This window comes from Microcaecilia unicolor, chromosome 1 (assembly GCF_901765095.1).
Source record: "Microcaecilia unicolor chromosome 1, aMicUni1.1, whole genome shotgun sequence".
NCBI classification, from domain to species: Eukaryota; Metazoa; Chordata; class Amphibia; order Gymnophiona; family Siphonopidae; genus Microcaecilia; species Microcaecilia unicolor.
Window position 1 is genome coordinate 472,560,486 of NC_044031.1, and position 22,684 is coordinate 472,583,169.

Genomic DNA, 22,684 nt, shown 5'->3' on the forward strand with positions numbered 1-22,684 from the left:
CCGAGGACGCCCATCTCAGAAACGACCAAATCCAAACCCTTTCGTCGTGGGAGGATCCAGCATTTGTAGTGCACTGGTCCCCCCCTCACATGCCAGGACACCAACCGGGCACCCTAGGGGGCACTGCAGTGGACTTCATAAATTGCTTCTAGGAGCATAGCTCCCTTACCGTGTGTGCTGAGCCCCCCCCCCCCCCCCCAAAAAAAACCCACTACCCACAACTGTACACCATTACCATAGCCCTTATGGGTGAATGGGGGCACCTAGATGTGGGTACAGTGGTTTTGTGGTGGGTTTTGGAGGGCTCACATTTTTTTTTTGTTACATTTGTACCCCGCGCTTTCCCACTCATGGCAGGCTCAATGCAGCAGGCAATGGAGGGTTAAGTGACTTGCCCAGAGTCACAAGGAGCTGCCTGTGCCGGGAATCGAACTCAGTTCCTCAGTTCCCCAAGACCAAAGTCCACCACCTTAACCACTAGGCCACTCCTCCATAAATTTACCACCACAAGTGTAACAGGTAGGGGGGGATGGGCCTGGGTCTGCCTGTCTGAAGTGCATTGCACCCACTAAAACTGCTCCACGGACCTGCATACTGCTGCGATAGACCTGAGTATGGCATAGAGGCTGGCACAAAATATTTTTAAAGATGTTTTTTGAGGGTGGGAGGGGGTTAGTGACCATTGGAGGAGTAAGGGGAGGTCATCCCCAATTCCCTCCGGTGGTCATCTGGTCAATTCGGGCACCTTTTCGTGGCTTGGTTGTAACAAAAAAAAGGACCAGGTAAAGTCGTCCAAGTGCTCGTCAGGGACGCCCTTCTTTTTTCGATTATGGGTCGAAGATGCCCATGTGTTAGGCATGCCCAAGTCCCAACTTCGCTACGCCTCCGACACGCCCCCGTGAACTTTGGTCATCCCCGTGATAGAAAGCAGTTGGGGACGCCCAAAATCAGCTTTCGATTATGCCGATTTGGGCGACCCTGGGAGAAGGACGCCCATCTTCCGATTTGTGTTGAAAGATGGGCATCCTTCTCTTTCGAAAATAAGCCTGATAGTCCATTGTGCAAAGGACCAAATCCACCGCAGATGCCAGCGGTCACTTCCAAGCTGCTGCAACAACAAGCTTCCTGGCCATAAAAAAACTAGTAGTGACTTTGTTCCTTTTTCACCCCACGAGGCTTAAAATGAAGTAAACAGTACTCTGCCTTCATAAGATAAGTTACCTGAAGGAGCTATTGAAGGGTCTGCATTATAATCTTCCAAAATGTTTGTCACCAGGCAGGCCCTCCATATGTGGTACATAACCCCTTGCTGACCACAATTTCTCCAACATTCGGGTAAGACAATAGAGGGGTGTAGTACTATCTATACAGAATTTTATAGCTATTTTCCACCAAACTACTGGCTATTTAACAAATGCTCAAAAGTAATTTCCTGCTGTCAAGGTTCCCATTGTTTCCATAGATCACATTCCCACTTATGGACATAATACTGAATAGAGGTAGTCAAAAGAAGCAATGCTTTATACAACCAAATGACACTCCCCTTAATACCCCCTCCTGTCACTGCCCTTTCAAGAAGAGACTCCATTAAGCCAAGCTCCTCCCAGGCCTTTTGTGCTATAAAATCTCTAAGTTGCCAATATTGATATTTCTGTACTTCAGGAAGCCCATATTCATCCTGGAACTCCGAAAAAGGCATAAATTCTCCATTTTCCCAGAATTGGCTCAAGGTACGAAGCCCCTGCTTCTCCCATTTCTTGTAAGTTAAATCCAAATGGACATGTAAAAAGCCTGGAGCGTGGCATATAGACATTTGTAAAAAAAAAAATAATAATAATAATGCTGAGCAGGGAAAAAAATGGTCCCTTACTCCACACCACTTGCGAAGCGGAGAACTCAGGCCCAGTGGGACTACCTTCAACAAGGCAGTGAGTTCTTTTCTTGGGAGCCATACTACTTCCCTTAGTGGAATATCACCCAACCAGGACTGCTCATGACGCACCCATGCTTTAGAGGACAGTGAGAGCCACTAAGCAACCTGGAAATACAGCTTAAAATTAGCAACTCCCATTCCTCCATTAGCTTTAGGCTGGTACAAGATGGATCTGTGGACCCTCGGAGGGTTCCTCAAAATGTAAGTGAATGTAAGACACAGAGGAGTGGCCTAGTGTTTAGGGTGGTGGACTTTGGTCCTGAGGAACTGAGTTTGATTCCCGGCACAGGCAGCTCCTTGTGACTCTGGGCAAGTCACTTAACCCTCCATTGCCTGCCGCATTGAGCCTGCCATGAGTGGGAAAAGCGCGGGGTACAAATGTGTAAAAAAAAAAAAAGCACACTTGCGCAGTCTAGTGAAAAGCACCTCGGGTACAGGAAGGGGAAGTGCCATAAATAAATAAATAGCTCACGTAATTTGGAAGGAACATTGGCTTCATACAATTGGTCCACCCTGAGAGTGATATTAATCCCTAAATAACTGATCCACTAAGGAGCCCATCAGAACGGGAACTGTTGTTGTAAAACAACTGACTCTATCCAGTTTACTGTAATGTTAAGAATCTCGGATTTGTGCATATTAATTTTAAAGCCTGAGACTTATTTATTTATTTAGGCATTTATATCCCACATTTTCCAACTGACATTGTTTCATTGTGGCTTACAAACCAAATAGAGTAGTTACTTTTAATGGGATGATCTGTGTCGGTGATAGGAAAGAGAGGTGGAGTACAGATGACCATCCTCTGATAACTTTCACACTTAATCACTTACTCACAGTCTCACCCAATCACTACAAATACATTTACACATTTTCAGGCTACTGACCCTTGCACTCTCTCCACCACTGTTTCATTTCTCCTCTCCACTACTACATTATCAAAGTCTGTAAAAGAAGCTGTCTCTACTGTCCTCTGGACACTTCTATTCCTCCCATTCCCTGTTCTATAAGGTATACCAAACCCCAGCCTTGGTTGACCTTCAGAATCTGCTACCTATGATGCTGCACCTGCTCTGTAGAATGCCTTTGGCTAAAATCCCATAACCAGAAGAGCTCAATAATTCTACTAGATAGGCCAGAGATTCTTTAGATTTAGTCAGGGTAAGCAAAATATCATCTGCAAATAGTGAAATCTTATGCTCTTCAGGACCCTGAACCACTCCTTTGATTCCCAGATGTGTCCGTACTAGATAGGCTAGAGACTGTATTACCAAAGCAAAAAGTAATGGTGACAAGGCACATCTCTGTCTAGTGCCTCTGTAAAGAGCAAAAGCAGATGTACAAGTCCCATTAATCTTAAGGCTTCCCAGTGGATTTGTATAAATAAGCTGTAACCAGTGCAAATATCCCCCCCCCCCCCCCCAACCCATAGAACGTAACACTTGACTCTTAGGTACGGCATGCTGCAGGACTCAAGCGGCTTCTTAAACCAGACCCCTGATGCAGGCATTTTTCGCCAAAACACAGACTCTGTCAGATCTGATGAATAAAATGTAGTTGTGACGCCCCCGCTCTTGAAGGTTTCTTACAAAATCTTTGGCCATTCGCCTTCAGAGATATCTCCCTAGGCCCCCACTCTTGAAGGCTTCTTATTCTTCTATGGCTACTCGCTTCGATTTGTGCACTTTTGGATTCCTCCTTCGTGCACAAAGTTTTTGTAAACAATTTATAATCGGTATTTAAAAGAGAGGCTGGTAAGATGTGCACAAGAGAGGATCTCTCCCTGGCTTAGAGAGAACAGAGATCAATGCCAGTCGCCAAGAGTAGGGATGTTCAGGCAATTCTGCTAGATTAAATACTCAGAGTAGCACTGGGGTGAGAACTTCAGCAAAACATAAAATCTGTCCAGGTACATTAGCAAATCAGCTATATATCAGGCATATAAAGTTGGGAATAGAAGCGCAAAAACACTTCATGAATAGATTTTGCTGCCGTATACAACATACCAGTCTCATCTTATATGGCACAAATGAGATTCTTAGTTCTTTGCTGTTGTAATTTAAAAGCCAGTAAACTGCTGGCTCTATTCCTGAACTCAAAATGTGACTGACGGACCCTCTGAAGGTTCTCTGCAATTTCTGTCATATGGAGTTCCAGTTGTATCTTATGAATTTGATCATGTAAATCTAAGACCCATTGTTTCGTCTGTGCCGCCAACCAATTTAGTTGAGCAAGTAAATCAGCCTCCTTCTGCATTTTAGTCTTGTTTACATTGTAAACAATAAATTTACCCCTTGGGGCAGTCTTCATCCCTTCCCACAATATATCTGGGGTTACGTCCCCCATGTCATTAAATTGTAAATTTTCCTTTATATTGTTCTCTATTTGTTGCATGTGCTCTGAGAATGGTATTATTAAGCTGCCAATAACTAACACACACTTTCGCTGGTGCAATATCTAAACATAAAAGTAAAGGGGCATGATCAGACCAGGTTTTGTGGGTGGATTGAGGAGGATTGTACTACACAGAGGATAGAAGGGTGACCAAACCAATATTCAATGCAAGAATAGGTCCTGTGTACCGAGGATTAATATGTATAATCTTGCTGATTTGGATGGAGGTGCCTCCAAACATCCTCAGATCCCAGCAAGCTAAAAAAAAAAAAAAAAAAAAACACCTCTTAAAAGAAACTCTAGCAGTCTGAACATAATATACCCCCTGTCTGGAGTTGAACAAATTAGGATACAAAATTATATTAAAATCCCCTCCCATCAAAAGTTCCCCCTCCAGAATGATTCAGTAAAAGCTTGGTTAAGTCCTCCCAAAAAGGATGAGCGTCCTCATTGGATGCATAAACAATCACTATTGTATAACAACTGGTTCCCACTCGCACTACCCCCTTTATCTCATTACTTTTTTTAATGTCCCAAATGTGTGTGGAGGATATTGCTATAAGAACTCCCCCCCCCCCCCCATCTTATTTCAAATAATTTTAGATGAAAAGTACATTTTTGGATATTTTTTGTGATGACAGAGGGGTTCGGGCTGGGGAGCAGATATGCCTTCTGTATCAGGGCCACATCGGCTTGGAAACGCGCCAGCTCCTTAAATATGAGCTGACTATTGGGGAAAGTTGAAGCCACTCACATTAAGGGTGACGCGTCAGTTGGACCTTCACAAGGAAACACTTTAAAACAGATCAGATAATCCCAGCAGACAATACTCTTGGACCAATTCACAGCAACAGTTAACGCTACATTTCAGAATCCCCAGAATTCCTCTCCCCTCCCCCCTGAATCCACATAAGAATCATGCTCATTCAACTAGAATGAGGAATCCTTGAAGGAAAAGTCTCAGCAAACAGCCCCATAAACAAGGTCTTAGAAAAAGAACTAGCTAAAATGAAGAAAGCAGTCCTAAGTCTCAGTAACTGTAAAACTCTATTTATGAAAAAGTACATCATCTGAAGGAGGTGATGTTCACCATATCACTGCTCTGTAAAGAATGTAAACAAGGTGCAATACAGTCTCACTGGACTGGCTGAAAGGTAGAAAAATAAGAGATTCTAGTGGCCATATTCTAAATCGACAATCAGGTCGCCCGGCATCCATGAAAGTAAAATCTGATTATTGATGCTTTCTATGCTTGTTCTTGGGGACCCTTTGCCACTTAGGCGTCACTCACAGACCTAATACTGCTTTCAACTGAGACTGGGCTTAGGAGATCATGTCCAAATCTGAAAAGATCTTGCAGCCCTCCTGTAGCGAGAGTACCTGGTGTACTTTCCTCTCACTGTAAAACAGTAGGGCAAATGGATGTTTTCTCTGGTACCTGATGTCAGGAGACCTTAAATATTGTCAGTGGTCGTAACAACATTTGGTGCTGTAAGGTAGCCCCCACTAAATCCTGATATATATCCATGGGGTATGAGTCCCAGCAAAATTGCTCTGTGGATCAAGCCTTATGTAGCACTTGCTCTTTCATCTTCTAGTCGCTAAAACAAGCGATAATGTCTTTAGTCTTATTGTTTCTTCGGGCCCCTAAAGTATGGGCTTGCTCCAGATAGATCACCTCCAGTGGTATCTCTTTCTGGGCACCGCCAAGTAAGGTATTAACCATCTTCTGCACCACCTCTTCATAATCGCTGTAAGTCAGGGTTTCTGGGATTCCCCAGAAACACAAATTATAGCGGTGGCTCTGGTTCTCTAAATCTTCCAACTTATGAGATATCTGTTGGGAGCTAGCTTGGGTCTCGGTAAGCTGTTTATCAAGCACACTCAGTCTCCTCATGCTCATCGAGCCTATTTTCAGCGTCCTCCACTCAGTTACCTAATTCCTTTATTTCTCCTCGGAGATCCATACTGAGTGCCAACAGGTCCTCCTAGACTGCTTTTATGTCCATTTTAAATTCTTTCAGCCAGGATCGGATCTCCAGTAACGGATCCACCTCCAGTTCTTTGGTGGAGTCATCCAGGGTAAAGTGATCAATTTGGGTCTGAGGCACTTCAGGCGAGGATGATAATGCTAGTTTAAGGCCTACCTCTGCCATGCGGCTGGCTGCATAACTTCTCATGTAAGCAAACCTGGTAAGATCGGGCAATTGGGTTTTTGCACTCATCCAGATAGGTCCCCGGTTTTTACATCACTAATCCAGAAGAATCAGCAAAGAAAGCACAGAGGATTGCATTGATATCGTGCTGATGAGCTTCGGGGTTGCATGGATCTGAGCCTTCAGGCAGCCATTCAAGCTAATGATGTCACTTCCTCCCCTTTTTTTCTTTTATTTGTTTTTTATTGTAAACCGCTTCAGTTTGTCCACAAGGGAGGTGGTATATTAAATTAATACATGATAAATAATAAGAAATATTTTCCCAAAATCTTTTTTTTAAGAACTAGAAGTGTATTATGTGCCATACTTGTATATGTACTGTAGCTTTTGTTCATGTGCTCTCCATTTAAATCATGCTGCAATCAAAAAAATAATAAGTCTTGGTACAATGCACTAATTTGTCTTTAGGAGGAAAAAGCCTTAGAGAAACACACGCATTCCTTAAATTTATACTTGTACTGTCATCTATCATCAGCGTAAAAAAAACTTCCAAACTCAACAATAGTGTGCAGATCACTAATCTTGTAAGTAATTGAAATAGAAAAGTACTTAATAGATGAAGGTCCCTTGATGATGAACAATGTTTTGTGGTCCAAAGACCACTCCTTCAGGGCTTCTACTACGTATTTCTATAGTGCTACTAGATGTACACAGTGCTGTACACAAAATAGTTAAGAGATTAGTCCCTGCTCGACAGAGCCTACAGTCTATTCAAGACAGACAAAATAAATACACTCAAAAATCAAAATGTAAATAAATAGGATTGGTGTTTTGACTCTGACCATTTCCTCCTCTTCAGTCAAAACTAGGATTGAGATCCTGCACCATGAGCTTTCAGTCACAACTACTTTGGGCTTTTTCCCCTGTTAGATTTCCTGCCAGTCTAAATCACAAAAAAGAGCTATCTAGGATATCCAACAATTAATAATTCATATAGCTATAAATGATATCCCCAAGTGTTTCTGATTCGCCTTAGTGATTTTTTAATAGGAGGAAAAACCTCAAATTATAAGGGAACACTCCGTCGTTGATACAACCAACATTAGGGAGGTCCCTTAAATCATCATGGGCAAAAACCTCTATTTCAAAAGTATGGCTCCTGCTCTAATACTTATAACAGATAAGAACCGTCTATCTTTATGAAACGGATCAAATGCACTTATCTTTTAACTTTACAGTCATTAAGACACCTTCCACGGCCCGACTTCGGAAGGTGTCTTAATGACTGTAAAGTTAAAAGATAAGTGCATTTGATCCGTTTCATAAAGATAGACGGTTCTTATCTGTTATAAGTATTAGAGCAGGAGCCATACTTTTGAAATAGAGGTTTTTGCCCATGATGATTTAAGGGACCTCCCTAATGTTGGTTGTAGCAACGATGGAGTGTTCCCTTATAATTTGAGGTTTTTCCTCCTATTAAACAATCCCTAAGACGCATCAGAAACACTTGGGGATATCATTTATAGATTTCCTGCCAGCCCATTTGTCCCAGTCACTGCATGACATTCATCTGACAGGACTCTTCCTGGAATCTTGCAGTAAGGCTCCATTAGGCATTGCCTTTGCACAAATGATTAGGACTATCCCTAGCCTATGCTGTCCCAACGAGCGGGTTATCTAACCCAGGAACTGAACTCAATTGAATTTTAATTGAGAGGCATTCAAAATAGAAGGAAATAATTTCAGGGGAAAAAAAGAACCTCTCGATTTTTCCTTAGAGTTTGAGGCTCTGCTGCTTGCTACTCTCAGCTGCCTTTTGAATCTTTAGTATGCCCCAGTAAAGATAACAAACATCCCTTTGAAGTGAACTCATAACTTTATTCAATGTTCCCAAGTTACAGAGGGGGAATAACTTTATTTAACAAAAGTAACCTTTTTCTCCTGTAGGGTATTCAGCATTATGAAATGGTGATTTATGCACTTGTAGAAGCATTTCAGTGCCGTCGGCTTTAGAGATGAATATTATAAAACAAAATTAAAATAAGAATGTTGTCTAGCATAGACTTTTCCTATTCAGGGGTTTGTTTACTAAGCTACATTATTTGTTTTGTTTTGTTAGGTGTTCAGTGCCATCATCTACTTTGATCAAACACTGAATTAGTTCCTTTACTGAAATAGCACAGTGCAAGGAATATAAACATACTGCTTTAATATGGCACTATAGGACATTCACTATTATATAAGTATGCTGACACTTAACACCGCCATATTTTTATGTTTGTCATTTATATCTCTGGCTGTATGTTCTGAAGATTCTTTGTATGGCTGGTGTTTGTTATATTCTTTTATCAAATGCATATTGTACAAAACAATCTGCATGTATGGCCACTTTGGGCCCTGGATGTATTTGTGCGTTAAAGTTCTGAAATTGACTTCCACTACGCCTACGTCTTCTATTTGGTGATCTACCCTGTGAATGCATCACTGTTGAAGTTAAGACAAGATCTTGAAGCTCAAGAAAAAAAAACCCTTATGCACTACTTGAAAATTGTAGACAGTTCATGACAGTGGAAAGAACATCAAAGTCCCACGAGGAAACTCGCAGCAAAAAAAGGAGTGTGGGGGGGGGGGGGGGGGGTGGATCATAGCTCTTCAAAGGCAGACCAGGGAGTGTACAATGATGAATAAAATATTTATTGAAGACTCTGAATCTTGATGCAGTACCATGTTTCTGCACACACGTGCCTGCCTCAGGAGTCACTTTAAATATAAAATATCATATAAGTACAAATAAAGCAAAAATGTTGGATTTTATTCATCATTGTATTCTCCCTGGTCTGTGGAGCTTTGATTCACCGCCCATTCCTTTTTTTGCTACTTGAAAACTGGTCAGATCTGGGAAACCGAACCCACAGATCCCTGCAGATGACAACTTCAGCTGTCACTGGAGGAGTTGCCCACTGGTCAGCAGTACAGCATTGCTCACCCAACAGTGATCTTCAAAGGAGAATTGTCAGAAGGAAGTCTTTTCTATAACATCATCGCAACCTCTGTACTGTATACAATATTTATTTTATTTTTGTTACATTTGTACCCCATGCTTTCCCACTCATGGCAGGCTCAATGCAGCAGGCAATGGAGTTCCTCAGTTCCCCAGGACCAAAGTCCACCACCCTAACCACTAGGCCACTCCTCCACTCTGCAAAAGTGGAGGAGTATGCAAAAGGAAATAAGAAACCATAACCGCACAAGATGTATTTGGAGAAGAAAGGATATTTGTGGTATATCAACATAGGTAGTAAGATGAGGTCAAAGCTAGGCTTTGAAGAAGGTCCACCCCATGATTATGGTACTCAAGTTTCTCCTTTCCGTGATGTAACATGATTTATTGAATAATCTATAATGACTTGCATTAGACTGTTGATCGCTTCATCAATTCTTGATTGCAAGGGCGGCTCTATCATTAGGCAGAGGGAGGTGGGAGGGGAGGATCAGCAAATGCCCCCAAATTGCCTATGTTGGAGCTGCTTCATTTTGCTTTCTGATGGGAGGAGACTGCTTTTCTTTTTCTCCTCTTCCAGTGAGCAGGATGCAATTGACAGTGGGGTGGCTGGAGAACAACCGCCAACTGAGATGCAACAAAAGTAAAAATAAAAGGCAGTGCAAGTCCTTAGAGCCTGTGTCCATGCTCGTCACCTGCCAGGTCCTCTCCTCCAGTAGAGGAAGTCTGTATCCGAGGGGGCAGAACTGACAACACTGAACATGCTTGCATGGGCTAAGAGGGCTCCATGTTGTCCCTTACTTTTACTTCTGCCACTGAGCCAGAAGGACGATGGAGGTGATAGTGGCAGCAACAGAAGCACTGGAAGGGGAATTTGGGGGAGGCATTGGACCAACGGGGAAGGGAACATTAGGAGAGATAACCAGAGGAATGTGAGTGGGAGATACTGACCGGGGAAGGGGATAATGGACATGGGAGAAGGGGAAGATACTAGACATGGGGGAGTGGAAGGGATGTTTGTGGAGTAAATGATGGATATGGGAGCATTAAAAGGATGATTGGAAGAGATCTATATACCGTAGATGCAGAAAAAAGCAGGAGCTTGATGACTGATCAGAAACTGCTATTAAATCTGATTGGATAGAAATGCAGAACAATAAATGGAAGCAAGCTGAAAATGAAGGAGCAATGTCAGAAAAGAATGTAGGGGAAGAGTGGAGGAGAGAAATGAAATGGCAAATGGACAGGAGAACCTGGAAATTGAGTTATAAGGACAGAGAAAAGCAGAACCAGAGGCTGGGACCAAAAAAATTAGAAAAATAAATCATCAAAATTCACCATTCAACAAAGAGAAAAATATTTTCTATTAAGTGATTGCAGTGTCAGTTTTGGGCATTTACATTGCTATATTTTGCATAGTACGGTAGGAAATGCATCTCTATTTCTCTGGTGTACTGCTTGTAGAGTCTGGCTTCTTTGGAGTTCCAGTTAAATTTTTGTCTACATATTTCTGCTTTTAGTTTGTGGTCACTTATTGTATATTTGGAAAGGGCCTGTCTGTGTTCTGCATGCCTGACCAAAGACACACATACTGTTAGCATTGAGTATCTTTGTAGAGATCTGTACAGCTTGTTAAATTTTCCCAATAAGCGGATCAAAGTTTTGGGGCTTACTTCAATATTAATGGGGCTGCATTTTCATAAGTAGATCCTTGTGGGTGCTGTTATGTAATGGCAGATTTGTTTATATAGCTCTTAAATGCCAATGTAGGGTTTTGTATCACTTTCCAATATGCCTATTACTAAAGAGGGTTTATAATGTTGCTAGGGAGATGAAACCAGAATCAAAGTTTTTTGTTTTTTTTTTTGAATGGTGAATTCTATGGAGCGTTGGCCTAGTTTTGCTGTGCACCTATTTCTGCTTGAGGAAGGTTTCTGTGGATGCAGAATACAAGTTCATATTTAACATTCTGATGGCCCAGTGTACAGGGTCAGAGGTCAGTATTTTTTTTATATTGAGAGTTCCAGGATGCTTAATTTAACTACAACAGTTAATGAGTATAACCAGTGTTTTCAAATTTTTTTCCATTACATACACTGGGAATGTAAGTTGTGTTCTTCCCCCCCCCCCCCCCCCCCCCGCCCCTCAGGGAACTACTTGATCAGCACAGAGAGAGTGAGGACTTTCCTATCCTGCTCCATGACCAGAATTTTAAGGGGGCTTTCATTTTTCAGTGCCTTGAAGGAGTAACATAATAACAGACAGCACATTAAGACCAGCATGGTCCCCCTATGTAGGTTACCTTCTCTGTGCCTTTGTTTAGGATTATACCTGCTGCTCCATGCAAGTTACACCACTCTATGATTCTTTTCCCTTGATTCCATCTGCTTGCAAAATAAGGATCTTCTGTGTTTATGACAAAAAAACAAACATTTATCTTTAAAAAAAAGTAGCTCACACTTATTTTATAGCTTTTCAAAAGCCGGGGAGAGAGCTATGCAGTGACATTGGAGATCAAAATTTATAAGTGAGCTGCACTAATCAAAGATATCCCTGAGGAAGCCTGATATTCGGGTGAAACGGGACCCATTGGAGTTATAAAATAAGTGTGAGCTACTTTTTTTTTTTTTTTTTTTTAAGATAAATGAGTGTTACTTTTTTGACTGAAAGGAAAGTGACCGAAGAAAAATCAATAAAAATTTAAATAAAAAGAGTTTTTGGACCAATGAATGAGACATAACCACAATTGACGCAATAAATGAGCAATTTGCATAACGTTAGCAGTGGTTTCTGAGGTCCTATCCCTATCTAAAATAAAATAAGTAGTGTTTACTGCTGTTTAGTGAGACCTTTTTGTTTTTTCATCATTGTAGTTTGGTCTTACATTACTACTACTACTACTACTACTATTTAGCATTTCTATAGCGCTACAAGGCATACGCAGCGCTGCACAAACATAGAAGAAAGACAGTCCCTGCTCAAAGAGCTTACAATCTAATAGACAAAAAATAAATAAAGTAAGCAAATCAAATCAATTAATGTGAACGGGAAGGAAGAGAGGAGGGTAGGTGGAGGCGAGTGGTTACAAGTGGTTATGAGTCAAAAGCAATGTTAAAGAGGTGGGCTTTCAGTCTAGATTTAAAGGTGGCCAAGGATGGGGCAAGACGTAGGGGCTCAGGAAGTTTATTCCAGGCGTAGGGTGCAGCGAGACAGAAGGTGCGAAGTCTGGAGTTGGCAGTAGTGGAGAAGGGAACAGTTAAGAAGGATTTATCCATGGAGCGGAGTGCACGGGAAGGGGTGTAGGGAAGGACTATTGTATTCTGAGTATCCTCTGTATTTATCCCACACCTTTTTTAATTTTTTTCCCAACCATCTCCACTGTGAGGGCATTCCAGGCATTCACCACTCTTTCTGTGAAAAAACATTTCCTGATGTTGCTTTTAAGCTTACTGTGATGCAGTCTCATGTCACATCTTCTAGTTCTGTAGCTTCCCTATCTCTGAAAAGGTTTTGTTTGCTCATTAATTCCTTTCAATTATTTAAACATCTGTGTCATATCACCCCTGTCTTTTCTCTCCTCTAGGGTACACATTCAGGTTTTCAAGTCTCTTCTCATATGTCTTCTGGCACAGACCTCATACTATTTTGGTCAACTTCCTCTGAACTGCTTCAAGTCTTTTCATATCTTTAGCAAAATGCAGCTTCCAAAACTGAACATAGTACTCCAAATGGGGCCTCACCAATAGAAACATGATGGCAGATAAAGCCCAAATGGCTCATCCAGTCTGCCCATCCTCTGTAACCCCTAACTCTTCCTTTTCCTAAGGGATCCCACATACTTATCCCATGCTTTCTTAAATTCTGACAGAGTCCTAGTCACGACCTCCACTGGGAGGCCATTCCAGTCTTCCACCACTCTTTCCATGAAATAATACTTTCTTAGATTCCTCCAAAGCCCATTCCCTCTTAACTTCATCGTATGCCCCCTTGTTCCAGAGTTTTCCTTCAGTTGAAAAATGACTTGTACAGGGGCATTATCACCTCCTCCTTTCTGCTGGATCTGCCTTAATGCAGCCTAACATCTTTCTGCCATCACCTTAAGATCCTTATATGTTGTCTCCCTGAGGTCACTTTCCTGGTCCATGCACATCAGGCCTCTCTCCTCCTACAGCTCCTTTAAATTTCTGCACCCAAAATACACAGGTTTGCATTTCTTTCCATTGAGCTTAACTGGCAAGATTTATCCCACACTTCTAATGTCTGTAGATCACTTTTCATGTGGTCCTCTCCCTCTGTGGTGTCCACTGTTTTGCAAATCTTTTGTCTCTACAAAATGGCAAACTTTTTTTCCTATTCATTCAGCTAAATCGCTCACAAGACATTGAACAGAATTGGTCCCAGGACCGATCACTGAGGCACACTACTACTCACCTTTCTTTTGATTGAATTCCATTTACCACTGCCCTCTGTCATCATATCAGTAGATCAATTTCTGATCTAGTTTGTTTGTTTGTTAATTTATTTATTTATTTATTGCATTTGTATCCCACATTTTCCCACCTGTTTGCAGGCTCAATGTGGCTTACATGGTTTTGTAATGACATAGTCTTTCCAGGATACCAGATACAATTAGTCATATACAGAGATTAAGTAAGGGAAGAGAGAAGAAGGGTTTAAGCAAAATATGATAGAAAATGGATTTTAATAGCTGGGTGGGTTGGTGAGGTAGTTTTGTAAGGTTATGGGTTCACAATCTCATCATGTCAGTAGATCAATTTTTGATCTAGTTCACAATCTCATCATGTCAGTAGATCAATTTCTGATCTAGTTCACAATCTTGGGACCCACTTATAGGGCACTCTGTTTACTTATAAGCCTCCTATGAGGAACAGTATCAAAGACTTTGCTGAAATCTAAGTAGACCACATCCAGCACATGCCCTCCATCTAGTTCTCATTCTCCTCAGGCAACAGATGGCCCTTGCTTGATTGACTCCATTGACTTAAGTGGAATCAGAGTTGTGGGCATTTTTACTGTAAGTCTAAAGGGTGATCACAGATTTAAAATTGCCAGATTTATGGTAATATGGAGCTATGTATACTGAATTATTTTTAAATAATGTGCAATCCTGTGTATATATGAACAAAAACCCCAGCCAAAGGGAGAGGAAGAGTGTGGGGTTTTTTGTATTGTTTTGTTTAGCTAGACTTAAATCCATTTTCCTCTGTAAAATGTTTTCTGTGAATGGGTTTGGTGGACTAATAGGAGTGTGGTATGGGCTGATGCTGGCCAAGCACTATAGTTTGAATGAATGAAAGGTCTGAAAAGCTGCTGTCTGTACTGAGCATTAAATGAATAAAGCATGCTTGTTGAGATACTTGTTTATTTTGCAAGAGGAAAAACATTTTACAGTGCCCTGATGATGGGACAGTAGCACATCCTAAGCAGTAAACAACATTGTATTCTATAGAGCTAAGAGAATCATTCAAGCTAACAGCAAGAATAATTTAGCCTTGGGCCTAAACACACTTGAGCATTTTTTTTTTCAAATTATCTTTTCTGCAAATTTCTTTCAGTAATTCCATCATACATCCTTCTCTCATTTTTAAGGTATCAACTGTTCTCTCATATTTAGGCAGCAGGATGTGCTAATTTATGCACTGTAACAGCGCCCTTTCTGTTCCTGCTTCTCATTGATTTTTGAAGCTGTACCCTATTGATAATTAAGGACCAGCAGAAGGAGTCTGAGAGCGACCCACTGCAATCTAAAATATTTACTGTTTGTTTTTGTATCTGGCAGCTTCTTCCTAAGCTGGAATCAGGGTTCGGATCCAGCACCATAAGACTTTATCTACAACTACCAGGGATATTTTTTCCCTGTCTTATATCCTTTCCTAACATACTTTAGTCTAGCCATTGCAGTGATAGTCCTCAGCTGGGCACCTTAAAGAGTACTGCAATCATGAACTCTAAATCTGTCTACTAGGTGTCACCATTGCATGATGACTACCTTAATACCCAGCCCTAGCCAACTCAGAGAGCATAAGAGCTGACCACAAATTCTTCTGCATTCTGATGAGCCTTGTTCAAATATTATGTAACCCCACTGGGGAAACCGGTAAGTCTGGGGCCTGCTCCATAAGACACATGAGAAGAGACTGGAAGACCTGAATATGTATAGCCTAGAGGAAAGAAGGGACAGGGAAGAGATGATACAGACGTTTAAATACTTGAAAGGTATTAATATAGAAAGAAATCTCTTCCAGAGAAGAGGAAATGGTAATTAGAGGACATGAGCTGAGGTTGTGGGGTGGTAGACTTAGGAATAATGTTAGGAAATTCTTTTTCACGGAGAAGGAGGTCGATGCCTGGAATGCCCTCCTGAGAGAGCGTGGGATGAACACAGAGGAACACTATTTAGAAAATAGATGGTAGAAAACAAAAATAAATAAAAACCCCTTAAATGGCTAAGGGGGGATGTGCGAGTGACACTTGGAAGGCTGCTCTGGCTGTGAAGAACTAAGGCCGGTGCCAGGCAGACTTTGTAGGTCTGTGTCTGTATATGACAATCCAGTTTAGGATAGGCTCGAAAGGGCTTCAATGGCAACTTCACTAGTTGGAACCGAGGACAGTCTGGGTCTCGCAAATGCCAAGACGGATTTGGATAGGCTGGAGTGAGCTTTGACAGCAACTCCAGTAGGTGGAACCTAAGGACAGAGCCGGCGAACTTCTAAAGTCTATGTCCCAGAAACACCGAAGAGAGGCTCATAATAAAGTATATAATATCACATTCATTGTTGATTTAATTATGAATTGATAATGAATGTGACTGTTGGGCAGACTGGATAGACTGTTCAGATCTTTATCTGCTGTAATTTACTATGTTACTGTGGGTGAATTTCCCCCAGGAGATTACTAGATCATAGCTGGTTCATAACCACGGGTTGGGAGAAGTGATGGAAGTGGTTGTCAGCTGGGGAAAGAGGTATACCCAGCTGAATCATATGTGGTGTCTGTGTAGGGGTATAGTTCTGGTATGAGAGAAAATGATACTTTAATGACAGGAAATTATAATTGTGGGGAGGAGCGATGTGAGATAAATGTGTCTGCATGAGATCTTTGGTTGGCCGAACCACTGGCAGGACCCGTGGAGTTGAGGGGGTATCCTGCTTGGCATCAGAAACAGGGGCTGCTACTACAAATTGATCTCTGTCGAGGAGCAGAGACTGCAGTGAGGAGACTCCGGGGCAGAGAGAGAGAGACTACCCCCTGCAAGTAGAACAAGGAGAGATCTGTTCAGGCTGGCGGTGGGTAAGAGGAATGCACCTCCAAGGAAGGAGGATAGAGAGGGAGGTGCAGTCCTGTATATAGTCCAGCAGCTGGGAAAAAGCCCAGCGAGATGCTTGGGGCAGACAAGCTGCAGCTCCGGTTTGTCCTGCTGGGTGGGATATGCTTGAGAGTTAAGAGTCAAGTAGACATTTAGTGAGACTGGGACTGAGCAATTACCATCTGATCGGTGCCTTGGGATTACCTCCCCCGCTTCCCCCGACGGAATGGGAGTGGATGGCTGATAACTTGATTTGATGCAGGTTCCATTTTCACACACACTCCTGCTTAAAGCTTGGTGTGCCCAGTCTGATGTACCAGCAACAGGGTTGGGAAGTCCCTCTACTCTATCCTGCTCTACTCAATGGCTTGCAGGCTCCAATCTCACACACACTCGCTCAAACCTTTGAGCACATGGTCAGATATACCTGCAACAGGAGGTGGAGCAAATGATGTCATGCTGTCGGGAAGTCCCTCTACTCTGCTCCGCCCAATGGTTTGCAGGCTCTGATCTCTCACACACTCCCTGTATTAGATGTTTTCCTGTTGGATTTTGTAGTTCTTTCTTTCAAATATTTTATTTGCATTTTGGTTATAAACTGTTGAGATCTGCACAAGTGAAACGGTATATCGTGTTTTAATAAACATAAACATTAAGTGAATCAAGAGCAGTTTCAGCTGATAGTGACATAAAAATCATCACAGGATTGAAATAAAATGTGTTGTCCAAGATTAAAGAACCCATGTTAACACTAGAGCAACGTTTTTCAACTGGTGTGCCCGCGGCAGCTCCCTAGGTGTGCCGCAGTCAAGAGTTGCGTGGAAACAAGGTTTTCAGGAATTCCCTCCAGGTCCGCAGGAATTCTGTAGGGATAGACGTAATTCCTGTGGCAGTGTACAAGCCTGTCAGTGACCACTTACCTACCCAGGGTCTTCTAAGATGTTCAAGTATCACCGCCTCCTCCCTTCAATAATTCAGCGCAGCCACATTTGCTTTCTGCTGGTCATCAGGGTCTTTAACACGCTGTAGCGGAGGAACCTTATCGGTGTGCCGAGTCTGAGACACGCCGCTGAAGGAGCGTATCATGCACCTTAGTGTGCACCTTTGTGAGCAACTTTAGGGCTATTGAAGGTGAAGGTACTATTCAAAAGGCCCTTTTGTAAAAGCATCATATCTTGTTTGTTATTGTTACAGCTGTGTTATCTAGGGTTGGGATGGGTGGAAAATCAGAAGTTGGAAAATGTTGGGGAGTTAGTAGGTTTTTTCAATACCAGTAATACAATCAGGTTACACATGAGCACGCCACAGGAATAGAGTAAGTAGAGATTTGGATAATTTGGTAGATTGTATGACATCATATATACGGATCCCAGAAGTGGTATGGGGTGTTAGACTTAGTTATGATAACGTTAGGAAGAAAAGATCGTGAGACAAGGGAGGTGTATAATTTACCCTCCCATTATTTCCAGGGCTCCTACTGAAGAGGATTATGGGTCAATCGCTTGTATTTAAATACACACTCAGTCTGTAATAAGACAATTTTAATTCATGACTTGATTAATGATACACAAGTGGGCTTGACTTGTATAACACAAACTTGCCAGACCCTAATTCTCCCCATGTGTTACAGCTTTGTCCTATAGGTTATCGGATATTAAATAATCCTAGACAAGACAGGAAGTGAGGTAGGTTGGCTATTATTTATAAAGATTCTTTTACCATCACAAAGGTAGAAAACATTATGGAGATGGGTTTAGAAATGATGGTTTGCCAACTTACTGATTTTATGAAGAAGGAGAAACTCGGGATAATTTTCATTTATAGACCACCTGGATATTCGAATGGCATTAGTGAGCAGATACTTTTCAGCTCGATATATGCTTGTTTTTAAGGAATTAATTATATTAGGAGATATGAATATCCACTTGAAAAAGTATAGTGATGTTTCAGTACAGCAGGTTTTAGACTTTTTGTTGCAATTGGATCTTAGGATTGATACCAAGCAAGCGACACATAAAGATGGTCATACGCTTGATTTTTTTTTTTTTTTTGGCTTTCACCAAAAAGAATGATTTAGGGACACTAATAGGACATCAGAAGTGGGATGCAGTTTCCTTGGATGGATCATTTTGTTTTGAATTTTTTTCTAAGACCATTTAAGAGCTTTATTTATTTATTTGTAGCATTTGTATCCCACATTTTCCCACCTATTTGCAGGCTCAATGTGGCTTACATTATGCCGTGATGGCGATCACCATTTCTGGGTACAGAATTTCAATTGGTAATACTGTCAATCCAAGTCTAAGATAAATACATATCTTGGCCAGGGAAAAATTGATGCAGAACTTTTTTTGGCAGAAAGTGGGTGGAGAACTAAAGTGAGTGATACAACAACCCAGAACAACAGCTACAGGTTTGGAATAATGCAGTGTCTTTAGCTTTAGATGAATTAACACCTCTGAAAAAAAGGAATGGTTGCTTAAAACGGGGAAGGGAACATTAGGAGAGGAGATAACCAGAGGAATGTGAGTTGGAGATACTGGCCGGGGGAGGGGATAATGGACATGGGAGAAGTGAAAGATGCTAGACATGGGGGGAGTGCAAGTGATGTTTGCGGAGTAGATGGATATGGGAGCGGTAGGGTTGTTTGTGGAGTAGATGGATATGGGAGCGGTAGGGTTGTTTGTGGAGTAGATGGATATGGGAGCGGTAGGGTTGTTTGCGGAGTAGATGATGAATATGGGAGCAATAAAAGGATGACTGGAAGAGATCTGTATACTGTAGATACAGAAAAAAGCGGGAGCTTGATGACTGGTTAGAAGCAGCTATTAAATCTGGATAGAAAGGCAGAACAATAAATGGAAGCAAGCTGACAAGGAGCAATGTCAGAAAAGAATGTAGGGGAAGAAGTGAAGAGTGGAGTAGAGAAAAGAAATGGCAAATGGAGAGGAGAATCTGAAAGGGTAGGTGTATAATTTACACCTCTGAAAAAAGGGAATGGTTGCTTAAAATGGAATCACTGGTATACACCAGAGTTGGCAAATCTTAAGAAGGGGCTGTAGGAGGTTAGAGAGATCCTGGAATAAAGCTAAGGATCCTGGAATTTATAGACAGCGGAAACAAGAGATTAAAATATATAAAGCTTCTGTTGTGTCTAAAAGGGAATATTATGGAAAAATGATAGCTGATTCAGAAAATTCATTAGAACAGGTTTTCCAAATTTTCAACTCATTGATGATAACTGATAAGGTGCAGATGATTTCACATGATATACAACCTACAGCGGATGAGTTGGCAAATTATTTCCACACTAAAACAGATATTATTAGGCAAAGTCTTGTTGAAAAGCAGACAGGATTGCCAAAGGTGGGAGCATCAGGAGGAGAGAGGAGATAACTCTGTGAAAGGAGACATGCTATGGAATTAATTTTTGGAAGTTGATACAAATACTTTTAATATCTACCGCAAAAGGTTGTCTAAGAAAGCTAGTTACTTTAGATGTCTGTCCAAGACAGCGCTCTCTGACGTAGTGGGCTGGTTGACAATGTTTGTTAATTCTATTCTGAATACTGGGAGTTATCCCATTAATTTGGCATATATTATGCTGACTCCTATTCCGAAATCAATGGGAGCTGATTTGTCTATGCTTGAAAATTATAGACCAGTGGCAAGCATACCATGGCCTGCTAAACTTATTGAATCTGTTGTGAATACTCAATTATGTGACTACTTGAGCAAATGTGACATTCTTCATATTTCATAACATGGTTTCAGACCACTGCAAATGCTCTAAGCCAATTATGAACTGAATAAACACTAATGTAACCTAACCAAACTGTAAAATTGTAAGCCGCTTTGAACCGAAGCTTGTGGGATACAAGAATGTATAAATAAACAGTACTGAAACTTTGTTGCTGGAAATGGTAAGACTGGCTGTTAGTAAGGAAAAGCAAATGATTTTGCTACAATTCGATATATCAGCCGCCTTTGATGCGGTGAACTATGAACAACTGTTGAATAGGCTTAGTCAGATCGGAGTGAGTAGTACTGTTTTGAAATGGTTTAGTGAGTTTTTACAGAGGAGAATATATAGTATAAGAAAGGATTCTAAGGAATCTTTGCAGTGGAATGCAGATTGCTTGTTCAACCTTCCTTGTTCAACATCTATTTAAGAACGATGGAAACAGTGCTGTCCACCTTGGGAGTATTGGTCTACTAATATGCAGATGATATTTTTCTTCTGTGTGAAGCTCGAGAAAATTGTGAAGATACTATGACTTTATACAGGTAGACTGTCATCAAAACTGATAATTGGGCTAAAGCTAATTTTCTGAAATTGAATAGACTAAAGACTAATGGGCCTGCGTTTGCTACCATCCCATGATCAGAGCCCCTGAGCATGTGCAGCAACGCGCCCGCAGGCTCTGACTGCAACTAGCATGTAAATGCATGCTAAACATATTTCTCCCCAATGATCAGCGAGCAGCATGCCAAACCCTATGCCAGCTCAGAACTGGTGTTAGGGTTTGCAGACCATTTGGGAAGAATGGTGAGGCTTGTCTTGCATATATTTGCATGCTAGCAGGCCCCCCATTCCCCTCAATACAGCCCCCCACAGGAGCAGGAACCCCAACCCCCCACCCCACCCAAGCTCGCAACACGGGCTGGAGGTCCTGCAGACCTCCAGTCCCCCTGAAATCCCCGACACAAGTTCATAGGGGGCTGGAGAGCCAGCCTCCCCTCACATCCCCCCAGAAAAGCCATGGTGGTCCAGTGGGGCTGTAAATCAAGCCCCCCATCCTTGTGGTCTAGCGACCCTCTTCCCCACCACCTCATAACTTTGTTGGAGGAGAGAGGTAGTACACTCTCTCCTCTTCCAGCGCTGCCTTGAAAATGGTGGTTCCAGCCCTGCCCAGTGCATCCTGGGATGCGCTGGGCAGGGCTTCATATCTTATAAGAGAATCTCCCTTATATGGTGTGAAGCCCTGCCCAGCGCACCCCAAGATGCACTGGGCAACACCATTTTCAAAGCAGCACTGAAAGAGGAGGGGAGTATACTACCTCCCTCTTCCAACAAATGTACAGGGGGTCCGGGGAAGAGGGTCGCTAGACCACTAGTTTGGGGAGGGGCTTAATTTGCAGCCCACTGGGCCACCAGGGCTTTTTTGGAGGGGATGCGAGGGGGAATTAGGGGGGCTGGAGATCCACCAGATGTCCAGCCCTCACCATGAACTTGTGTCGGGGGGGAGGTCAGAGGGACTGGAGGTCCGCCGGATCTTCAGCCCCCATGTTGCTGGCTTGGGGTGGGGGTTTGGTGGGTGCACTAGGCCACCAGGGTCTTGCTGTTTGGGGTCTGGTGATCCCACAGACCTCCAGCCCCTGTGTTTGACAGGTCTGGGTTTTTGACCTGTCAAACAAGTGCGGGAGGATGCGCCCACATTTTACCATACAATCAGAGATGATAGCTTGCATAAATTTGCATGCTGTTATCTCTGATCATAGGGGCAGTAAAGCCCTGCGCTGTTTGGAACAGCGCGGAGCTTTCAATCATCTGGGCATGAGATTGTTTGGTTTGGAGATTATGAGAAGATGACAGCTAAGTGTTTGGAATTGGGTTATATGTGAAGGCTTTTTCTAAAAAAAACATTTTTCCCAATTACAGTATCTGAGAGCAATTTGATCTAAATTACATAAGTACATAAGTACATAAGTAGTGCCATACTGGGAAAGACCAAAGGTCCATCTAGCCCAGCATCCTGTCACCGACAGTGGCCAATCCAGGTCAAGGGCACCTGGCACGCTCCCCAAACGTAAAAACATTCCAGACAAGTTATACCTAAAAATGCGGAATTTTTCCAAGTCCATTTAATAGC

The 22,684-nt window shown here is 42.1% G+C and overlaps 1 protein-coding gene across 1 annotated transcript in view; it reads left to right on the top strand.

Annotated features, from left to right (window-relative positions):
- TAF4B (TATA-box binding protein associated factor 4b) overlaps positions 1 to 22,684 on the top strand; it is a 201,075-nt gene that overhangs the window by 135,096 nt on the left and 43,295 nt on the right. The window lies entirely within an intron of this gene.